This window comes from Pteropus alecto, unplaced genomic scaffold, assembly GCF_000325575.1.
Source record: "Pteropus alecto unplaced genomic scaffold, ASM32557v1 scaffold11, whole genome shotgun sequence".
Taxonomy (NCBI): Eukaryota; Metazoa; Chordata; class Mammalia; order Chiroptera; family Pteropodidae; genus Pteropus; species Pteropus alecto.
In genome coordinates this window covers 1,342,941-1,353,161 of record NW_006431956.1, presented here as the reverse complement: position 1 = coordinate 1,353,161, position 10,221 = coordinate 1,342,941, and positions in this window count along the sequence as shown.

The window sequence follows — 10,221 nt, the reverse complement described above, 5'->3', positions numbered from 1 at the left end:
ATAATGAATAATATTGCCTCGCAGTAGTATTTCATTAACAGAGGTTTACATGTACAAACATCTTTGCGAAATGCAAGACGTTATTTAAGTGTTTATTATGCGGAAAGAGCGATGGATTCATTACTGGCTAAATTTTAGCCAGTCCTACATACAAAGCACGGCAGCTTAAGACATAGAATATTAAAATCTACTGTGAATACATTATTAATACATAAAGAAAACTCTTTTAATGGCTGTATGCCATTTTATCGTTACGACAGCCTTACCCATGTGACATTAATAAAACGGATGCCATAATACAGCCCCTAAATTGGTTGCGACTGGTAATAAGGGAATAATTTGGAATTAAATAGTCTCGGGCAAAACTGAAGATGGCTATTTATTTCAGAGTTGACTAATTAATAATTGTTCATTAACTAATGCTAAATGCCTCATGTGTTGTATTTGCCTCTTTGCCAGAAGATGTTGGCGCTTGGTTCGGGTGCCAAGCTTAACTGGTAATTATCACTCTGGGACCCTGGAATTTGACTAGGGCACAAAAGTCTGCTGGCAGCTGGTTCTCCTAAAGGGTTTGCAGGAGAAGGAAAAACAAATCTCCCGACTCCTGAGTCCCACGTCCAAGCTCTTGTGCTTTATGCAGAAGGTTCGGGGCCCTGAGGCTGAAGTTTGAAAAGCTGCAGGAAAACTGCACAAAAAAACCATTCATAGCTAAAGCTTTGGGGAGCATTTTCATGGGCTGAGTCTTAAATAAACTGAAGCCGTTTTAATTGAACGTACTACCAACGTGTTTTGACGAGGAATTTCACCAGGGTGTGGTTAATACCCCGTACGCTGGTTTTGTTGTTGAATATTTTGACTACTGGGGGACCTAATGGTACCTTAGGTCTTGGAACGGTTCCAGACAAAAAATGTCATTTTCAAATGGTTCAGGGAAATAAATGAATTTCCTTGGCTTTTTTTATTGTTTGTGGCCAGAACTGGAGAAGACCAATTTCGACTGAAGGGCATACAAACTCTCTTGATTTATTGCTTGCAAGCTGACAAACGTTTAGATATTTGCGTGGTGCTGGATGACAGCGTGCCTCGAAACTCTATTCCAGGGTCCAAAGTGTACGTGTTATTTTTCAACTTTTTGCATTAGGAAGTGTTTTGATTGGCTGCATTTTTAAGCCTAAAAATACACAGTCTCGGCAATGTATAGAGCTCTAAATGTAATTGATATTATTCTTACACATAGTATTTAGAAAGATTAACATAAGCGCGTCGTGGCCTTTTCAGTGACTCGCTTCTGATAGACAGACAGACAGGAAACACGAGGGCGTTTGTTGAATTCTTTGGTCTAGATCCAGGTAATAAAGAGTGGGTTGTCTTCTGTTCCAGAATAGAAGACATTTTGTCCCCGGTAGCCTGTTAGAGCATCGAATCGGGACGTTCTTAACCACGTCTCATCAAGTCTTGTTGCTGCGTCAGAAGCTCTGCTTTCTGTGGGTAGCGAGAACGGCTGGGAAACCGACTCTGTGCAATAACCTCTCCGGTACTTAACGGTAGCTATGAAATTGTTCTTCAACCTTCTTCTCACCAAGGTATTTCACCCCATCCTTTGACCTTTTCCTGGTAAGACTTCATTCACATAGCTGTCATGCCTCATTTACACAGCAGTTCTCAGGTCTCGGGCTCAAATGATTTCAAAGGGTCCTTACTAGGTATCTGGCCCTGAGACTTCCGGAAGGGTCTCAGGGGATTCCAGCCATGGTATTCTGCTGTGATAACTTCACGTGTCCACATGATCCACCAGGTAAGACCTGGAGTAGGAAGAGCTCAGATAGCAATGGGAAGAGCCAGGACGGGCTTCGCACCTGACTTTGGTGTCTGTCCACGGACACAGACTGAAAAAGCGAGGCCTCTGTCACATCGATGGTGCTCAGCACCTGGTCCCTGCGTGCTACTCTGTATTTTACTTTTCAGGAACAACAGAGCAATTGCAATAACGTCGTAAACTCCGCGAACAGTACGTGTGCATTTGAAATTATCGAGGAAATGCAGATAAACTAAAAGCAGAAAAAAATCATCGCGTTCCTGTCACCCAGGTAAAACTTCTGATGGTAACTTGTTGCATTTCCTAGCTTTATATCGTGAGCATTTATGCAAAAGTAGAATCGTATGGCACAGTTTTATAAGCATTTTTTATTTAGTAAGATATTATAAATGCATTTCGATATCAACAAATACAATTTCCCATCCCTTTTAGTGGCTGAATGACATTTTATTGAATAAATATTATTTACTTAACTTTTTTCCTATTGCCGGACAGTTTATTTTCAATATTCGCTATGATAAACAATACTTAGATGAGCATCTTTGTACCTAAACCTTTGTACACTTAAATTGTTTACTTAGAATAAAATCCTGGAAATGAATGGGAGAAATAACAAATATATGCATTTTTAAGGCTTTGGCTAATACTGCATCGTTACCCTACAGAAGGGTTTCCTCCGTTCATATTAGCTATTCCAATGGGTGAATAGCAGTCTCTCTTCGTGGTTTAAATTCGCGTTTGCTGATGGCTGGTGATATTTGGCATCTTTTCATGTGCTTATTGCCAATCATATATCTCCTTTTATGAAATGTCAGTTTAAATGTTGCCTTCTTTTTAATTGGGTAATTATTGAGTTGGCAGAGTCCTTTATAGGGAGTGAATACAAATCCTTGTCTCATACGCATATTTTTTCTCCTAGTCTGTGGTTTGCCTTTTTATTTTCTTCATGATGTATTCCAAAGAGCAGAAAGTTTTAATTTCCAGGGAGTCCAGAGAATCCATTATTTTTTCAATTATGGTACATGCTTTCTGTGTTTTACTTAATGTCTTTGCCTACCACAAAGTTGTAAAGGTTATCTTTATTTTTTTTAAGTTTTCTAACATTAGCAATACATTTAGGTCTGTGATCCATTTTGAAATAGTTTTTTGAATGGTGTGAAGTAAGACGAGGTTCGTTTGTTTGTTTGTTCGTTTCAGCATTATTTACTGCAAGGTTACCCCTTCTCTCATTCTATGACCTTGGCTCTTATGTCAAAAAAAAAAAAAAATCACTTAACCATATATGCGTGGTTCTATTTCTAAACTCTGTATTTAGTGCCATTGATCTATATGCCTATCCTTATGCTAATGCCACATTTTCTTGATTACTATGGTTTTCGAGTAATACTTAAAATCAAGCAATATAGGTTCTCTTTTTTCAAAATCATTTTGGGTCTCGTACATTCTTTATATCCTCATATAAATGTTAGGATTAGTTTGTCAATTTCTATAGGGAGACATGTAAGAATTACATTAGGATGGCCTTAGACATATGGATAAATTTAGAGATATTGATATTTGAATACTATTGAGTTCTCCAATCCACGAAAATGGTTTATTCCTTCTTTAATTTCTCTCAGCAATGTTTCGTGGTTTCCAGGTCCTATACATATTTTATTCAGGTCCTATACATATTTTATTAAATTATTTTATTTTTTGATGCTACTGCAAATAGTATTATTATTTTTTTAAATTTCTTCCAGTTGTTTGTTGCTGGTATATAGAAACACAGTTATTTTTTGTATGTTGACCTTGCATTTTTGTGCGCTTATTATATTTAGTGATTATTTTTGTAGATTCCTTAGGATTATATACATGCACCATCATACCTTCTGCAAATACAGTTTTACTTGTTCTTTTTCAATCTGTATATCTTTTATTTCTTTTTCTTACCTCATTGGTTAAGACCGCCCCTCCCCAAACAATGGTGAATAGAAATGGAGAGAGAAGACCTCCTTTCTTTCCTCCAGTCTCAAGGTAGAAGCATTCAGTCTTTCACCGTTAAGTGTAATGTTAGTTATAGGTTTTTCTTACGCATCCTTTATCAGATTAGAGAAGTGCTCTTTATTTTTAGTTTTCTACAAGTTTTTATATTAATAATATATTAAAATATTAATATTTTATCATATATTTTTTCTGCTTTGGGGATGATCATATAATTCCTCCCTCTATTCTGTTACCATGGGAAATACAAACAGGGATAAACAGCAGGAAATGTAAAGCTCTTACATTTTACCAGAAGTGACGTAATATTATTTGGAGATACACTCTAAGTTAAGAATTCATAACGTAATCCCTACGGCAACCGCTAAAGCAAAACAAAACGAAGCAAAACAAGTGACGTCACCAAAATTCTACTTGTAGAGATCAATGAAAACCATAAAAAAAAGTCAATCAATCCAAAGGAAGACAGGAAAAGCAGGGAGGGGATCCTCCAAAGAACCGATCAGTCAACTAGAAAACAAACAGGAAGGTAGCAAGATGGCAGACTCAAACACACTACCTACGATTATGTTCATTATAAATGGTCTAAACACCCAAACTAAAATACAGAGATTTTTAAAACTAGATAAAATAACAAGATGCAAAATATGCTATGTATGAGGAATGTATTTTACATAGAAAGATGTCTATACAGTAAAAGTATAAAAAAGATATACCATGCAAACAGCAATCTTAGGAAAGATGGAATTGCGATATCAACATCAGATGGCTTGAGACTAAAAGGCCAGAATGTTACTATGATTAAAGAGCCAATCAGCTAAGAAGATCTGATAATACTAATTTTGCATGCACCGAAACCCTTTCAAATACATAAAGCAAACACTAATATAACAGAAAATAAAGATGCAAAAATTTTTTTGTATATTTCATCCTTGGATTTTGACCTTTTTTGATTTATAAGAGCTTTTTACTTATAATTTTATAAGCAAGTTATAAACACTTTGCCTATTATATATATATATAATATTAAACTCTTTTCAGTTTGTTACATGTCATTTCATTAGGTATGTTATAGACTCATCACTATGGTTCATGCTCACTTTCTTATCCTGATATTTTATATGCAATTATCATCACAGTGTTGTTTTTTTCCTAGAAGTGTTTTGATTCCATTTAATTTTTCCTCTTAAATGTTGAAGCTTTTTGGAATTTAAATACTCTTTAATTTCATGTATTTTTTACTGTTAAATATTTAATTACTTTGAAATTTTTCCTTCAGGATGTAGTGCGTGAGAGTAATCTGACTTCACTTTTGCCTAATCATTCATTACTCTGGCATTGTGGGAAATCTCTTTCGCCCGTTTTCTTTGCAAATTTAGATGTAATGACTTTCCTTCCTCACGCCTAACACTCACTGAGCAGCTATTAAACACAAGGTGGCATGCTTGGCACTGGGGATTTAACAAAAAAGAAGTGTAAAAACCAAATAAGTTATCTTTGAGCTAACGGTCTTTAAGAAAGTAAAGGACGAATAGTAGTTGTGTGAATAAAATGCTGCACAATCAAAAATAAAGAAGTGACATAGTTGTGACATGTGACCTGACGAATTGTTACAGGAGCAGCTCATTAAGTACAGGAGGACCGTGCAGATGATCGGGATTAAAAGGCTGACATCCAAACCCCGCTCTTCTCAAAAAGCAATGTGCCCTGAACAGGGGTGCATCCTGCTGGTCAAAGGACCCTTTTCTAATTTGCCCAAATGCTCTATATGTGCTATGAACAGCTCCAGAAGAACCTGTGTAAATTCAAGACTTTGCAAATGAGTAGGGCATATTTGAGGAAGGCTGAGCTGTCTGGTGAAGCTTAAGCATGAACTGTATAGGAAGCTGTGCTTGGGGAAACGGTCTGAGAATCTCTCAGGACATATTATAGATTTTTGAGTTAATCCTGTAGGATCAACTTTTCATGTAAGGCAATTACAACTGAATCTGTAGGACCAGTTTTGTGTTTTAGAAAATTTGGCCCTGGCAGCGGCATGGAGGAGAGCCTGGAAGAGAATGAGAGAAGACTGTGATCCGGGGCCATGAGGCTGGTACGACGTTGTCAGTAGCCACGGTGAGCGGCGCTGAAGATCGACTCCATATAAACGGTGAGGAAAGCCAAGTGTGGACAGATATTTCTGAATAAGCAGTGCTTATGTGCCTACAACGGGAAGGGCCGCAAAGAAATCACGCTTATCACCCATCCATCCGATGTCTAGGCTTCCGACGGGACCTCGTTTTAATTGGGGTTGTAGCTCACTTCCTTGGGACCAAAGCATCTGCCCCTCCACGTGGTTTGCGACCACCTATAAGCTACAGAATGTGTTCTGAGCTCCGTTCACCTTCCAAACACGACCAGGTGTACCCCTATCTCTTACGACTTTACGATCTAGCGAAAGAGCTTTAAAAAATGCTTACATCTTTATAGTAGTGTTTTACGTCCAAGAAAATGTTTCTCTTGCGCAGTGAAGACCTCTTTGAAGCGCACTGGTTGTCCTTGGGTCTGAGCAGCTCATGGACTCACAATCCGATTTCAATGGCATCCGAAAACATTTCCTTCTCGTGGCCTCTGCTTTCCCATCCCTCCCTTACTGGCCTCAGGATTGAAGACTTTAATTTATTCACCACACAATGTCTTTGCCCTCCGGCCATCTATAATTTATGCCTTATACACTCTGCTGCCTGGCGTTATTTAATTCTGCCTTTTTAAAAATGACAAGAGTTTTGCGAACCAGTTGGGAGGAATCACCCCATTAAAAATACCGTTCTGCATAACGGCGTTAAAAAAAAAAAAAAAATCCCAGCAGTGAATTTCAGTTGTGTCAGATCACATTCTTTTTATCGTCACCCAGCTGGTGGTTACAGTTATCACTAATATTATAGAATAAAGATAACAGGAACCCCAAGGGAAAGAAGAATGACTTCCCAACAGGATGCTACGGATTCTAATCCAGGTCTGAACAATCCTTTCAGGCAAACAAAAGGAAGTAGTGACTACATCTGGGTCTAAAATGCGTTTTTAGCCCAGAGCGGAGTGTCCAGAACACCAAAGCGTGCAAGTTATTTTGGGCCACAATTTCCTTCAATATCGGTTTTCGGCAGAGAACACACTGGCAATGAAAGCGTGGAGACACCCTGCGGGCTGTGGAAAAATGCCGGCTTCCATTTATTTCCTTCTTTGTGAAGACCTTGCAACCACCACTCTTCATTTCCTGACTACGATGTCTTTCTCGGATGACATGGACTAGAGAAGGATGCGGAGATGCCACCCAGCCGATCGCGAGACCCCCGCCTCGCCCTTCCGGACGCGCACGTGGCCCACGCTCTCCATCACCCTGCACGCAGCTGAGTCCCGGCCGGCGGAAAGCGAGCGACGTGCTTGTCCCCAGGCCGAACCCGCAAAGCCTGCCCCTGTTTGACAGTCTCCGATCCTTCTCCGTCCACCAGCTTGACCAGCCGCAGACACCTTGCAGGTCGCAAAATCAAAGGAACCCAGGTCTCTGAATCGATACTCGGAGGGGGGAGCCATCGTCACGGGCTGAATTGTGTTCCCCAAAATTCACAGGTCGAAGCCTGAACCCCAGCACCTGGGAATGTGACCCGATCTGGACTTTGTAGAGTCAATCAAGTGAACATGAGGTCATTAGGGTTGTTCCTAATCCAATATGACCGGTGCCCTTATGACATGGGGACACCGGACGCGGACACGGAGGGAAGACCGTGTCAAAACACGCAGGGAGGAGAGGGCCATCCACAAGCCCGGGACAACGGACCCCTCACTCGCAGCCCGCAGACGGGACCGGCCCTGCGGACACCCCGACTTCTGTGCTCTGCCCCCCGGAGCGCTGAGACAGACAGTGTCGCCGGCTCGCGGTGCTGTGTACGGCAGGTCTGGCCAGCGACACGGCGTCCACCTAACACCCGGGCCCGCTTCGGAACTCACGGAAGTGACAAGTGTTCCATTTCACGTGATCTATTATCCGTTTTCAGTTCGTTTACTACAGAAACCAGTTTTGTCTTAACTAAGAGATGGGGAGACGACAGTGACCGTCACCAACATCTTCCACTCGCTGATGTGGGGCCATCCCCACGGTGGCCGTGAAGGAGTTAACCCAGCGCCGAGCCAGCAGTGCGGGGTGCGCCTGCTGCTCCCCTGGAAGAGCCCGCGGGGGGCCTGACAAGCTGACGGCTCGAAGGAAATTCTCTCGCCAGGACGCTAAACCCTTTGCAGTGTGCGAAGTGTTCGTTGATAAAACCCCTCGTTTCATCAGACATTTATGGCCGTCCTGGGAGAGAGGCAAGGCCAAACGTGATTAGACAAATGCAGTCCAAAGGCCTTTAGGCGGCCGAGCAAGGAGTCCGTGGAGGGGCGGGAGGGGGCCGGTGGTCCAAGCGGGGTGAGGAGGAACCCGGTCCACACAGGGTCTCGGCATGCGAGCAGAAGGGGGAGGGTGTCTGCGAGGGTCAGAGCCGGAGTGTGGTGAGGACGGGTCCATGCGGGGGAGGGGCCGGCAGCACGGGAGACCTGTCAGATACGAGGCCCTATTAGGGTGACGGAAGCCAGCTTTTTCCTTACCGGAGAAAGTTGTAAATATGGATTTAAAAAGCTAACTACACTAGAATTACTCCTGTAATTTCAGTTTGTTTACTACATCACTACTCCTGTGGTGTAGACCGGATTTGGAGGTAGCGGTGTGAACACGTGGTTTCCAATACAGTGTCTAGAGATGGCTGTAGAAATAAGTACAGATGCGAACGTGGCTGTGTGTGGCCGATGAGCTCGCTTAGCCCCCGATGTTCTAAATACCATAATCTACTAATGGGGTCCACGGGTCCTTGGAGAAATGGCCGGTTCCAGGTTGGAGACTGGAAAAGTGCGGGGTGAGTCTAAAGTATCTAGTCATGCCAAAAAGCAACGAAGTGTTCACAGAATGATGGGCGCATATCAATCAAAAGGACACAGCAGGCAGCTTCCAGGGGCTTCCCTGTGTCCAAATCAGGAACAGTCGGAATATCGCAATAAGTAAGGCTTGCGACGTTTCATCCCATCGAATAAAACAGAAAGCCATGAATTCATATTGATACGATTAGATAAATACATTGGAGTTTGATGAGGAACAGGATACTGCATAGTCTCAAAGATCCTCCCCACAAAATACCTAATAATCACGATGGGAAAATGTCAGTAGAGTGGAGAATCCAGGGAGAAACCAGCTTAATCGTGTCAGCTCATTTGCGACATCAAGCCCCGTACCACCCGACAGGGTGCACATAGTCACAAAAGCACCGTGCTGCTTCTGTGACCTTGCTGTCAAAAGCCTGAATCTAGTCACAAGGAAACATCGGAACAACCCAAACTGAGGACAATTCCACAAAATCGGTCGCCTATAATATTCAAAGGCGTTAGGTCTTGAAGATCAAGAGATGACCTAGAAACTGTGCCCGATCGAAGGAAATGACGGACGTGACGATTCAAACTGCGTGACAACCGACAGCACCCCGAGATCTGGAACCGGTGCCCCGTGTTACAGAGGACGTTGCCGGAAGACGCAACAACACGAACGCACCCCGACGTGGGTGGTCACCCTCGTTGTTGCCCTCATTTGCATGAGATGCACCCTGGAGTGTCCAGGTGGCTCATACGCCACGTTGGCACCGCGTTGGCAACGTGCTCACAGGTGGTTCGGGAAGAGTTCGCTGCGCTGGAGGGTGTTTCTGCATTTTTTAACTTATCAGATCCGATTTACAGATGAAAAACCAGATGACCAAGCCACAGGGCGACAGCCCCGGGCCAAGATCCTAGCTTCATACGCTCCTAAGACACAACGTGTTCCACAGACTCGGAGAGGTGACAGACGAGAAGAAAGCGCCACTCCATGCAGAGGCCGTGTGCCCTGACCGCGGCACCAAACTAACCCAAGCTCCGCTTCTCTCTTTCGTAGTCGTCAAAGGGCACGTTCATTCAGTGCTAATCGTCTAGGTTTCGACACCGGAAAAAGCACGTGACACCAACCGATAATTCCGGGGTGGAAGGTTTGGGAACGTTTTCGCTTTCATTCCATTCTCTGCCAGGATCATAAAAACAGACTCTGTCATGTCAGAGTCTCCTTTCACTGAAAGCCAGGAGCGGTCTGAGGGTGGGAGTTGGGAATGGTGGTTAAATTAACTCATCGTGACAGAAACAATTATCTTCATACAGGAGACAGAAGCCCAAATGCCTCTTAGGACGTCGGCTTGAGAAACCCTCGCAGTGGGAACGAGAGTCATGTGTCCCAGGCCCTCCTCATCAGCTCTGAGTTTTTTCAACCCTTGCAAAAAGCGCCTTGCGCTGACAAATGTCCGATTAACAAAATTAAGGAGAGATTTGGCTGCAGCCTTAAT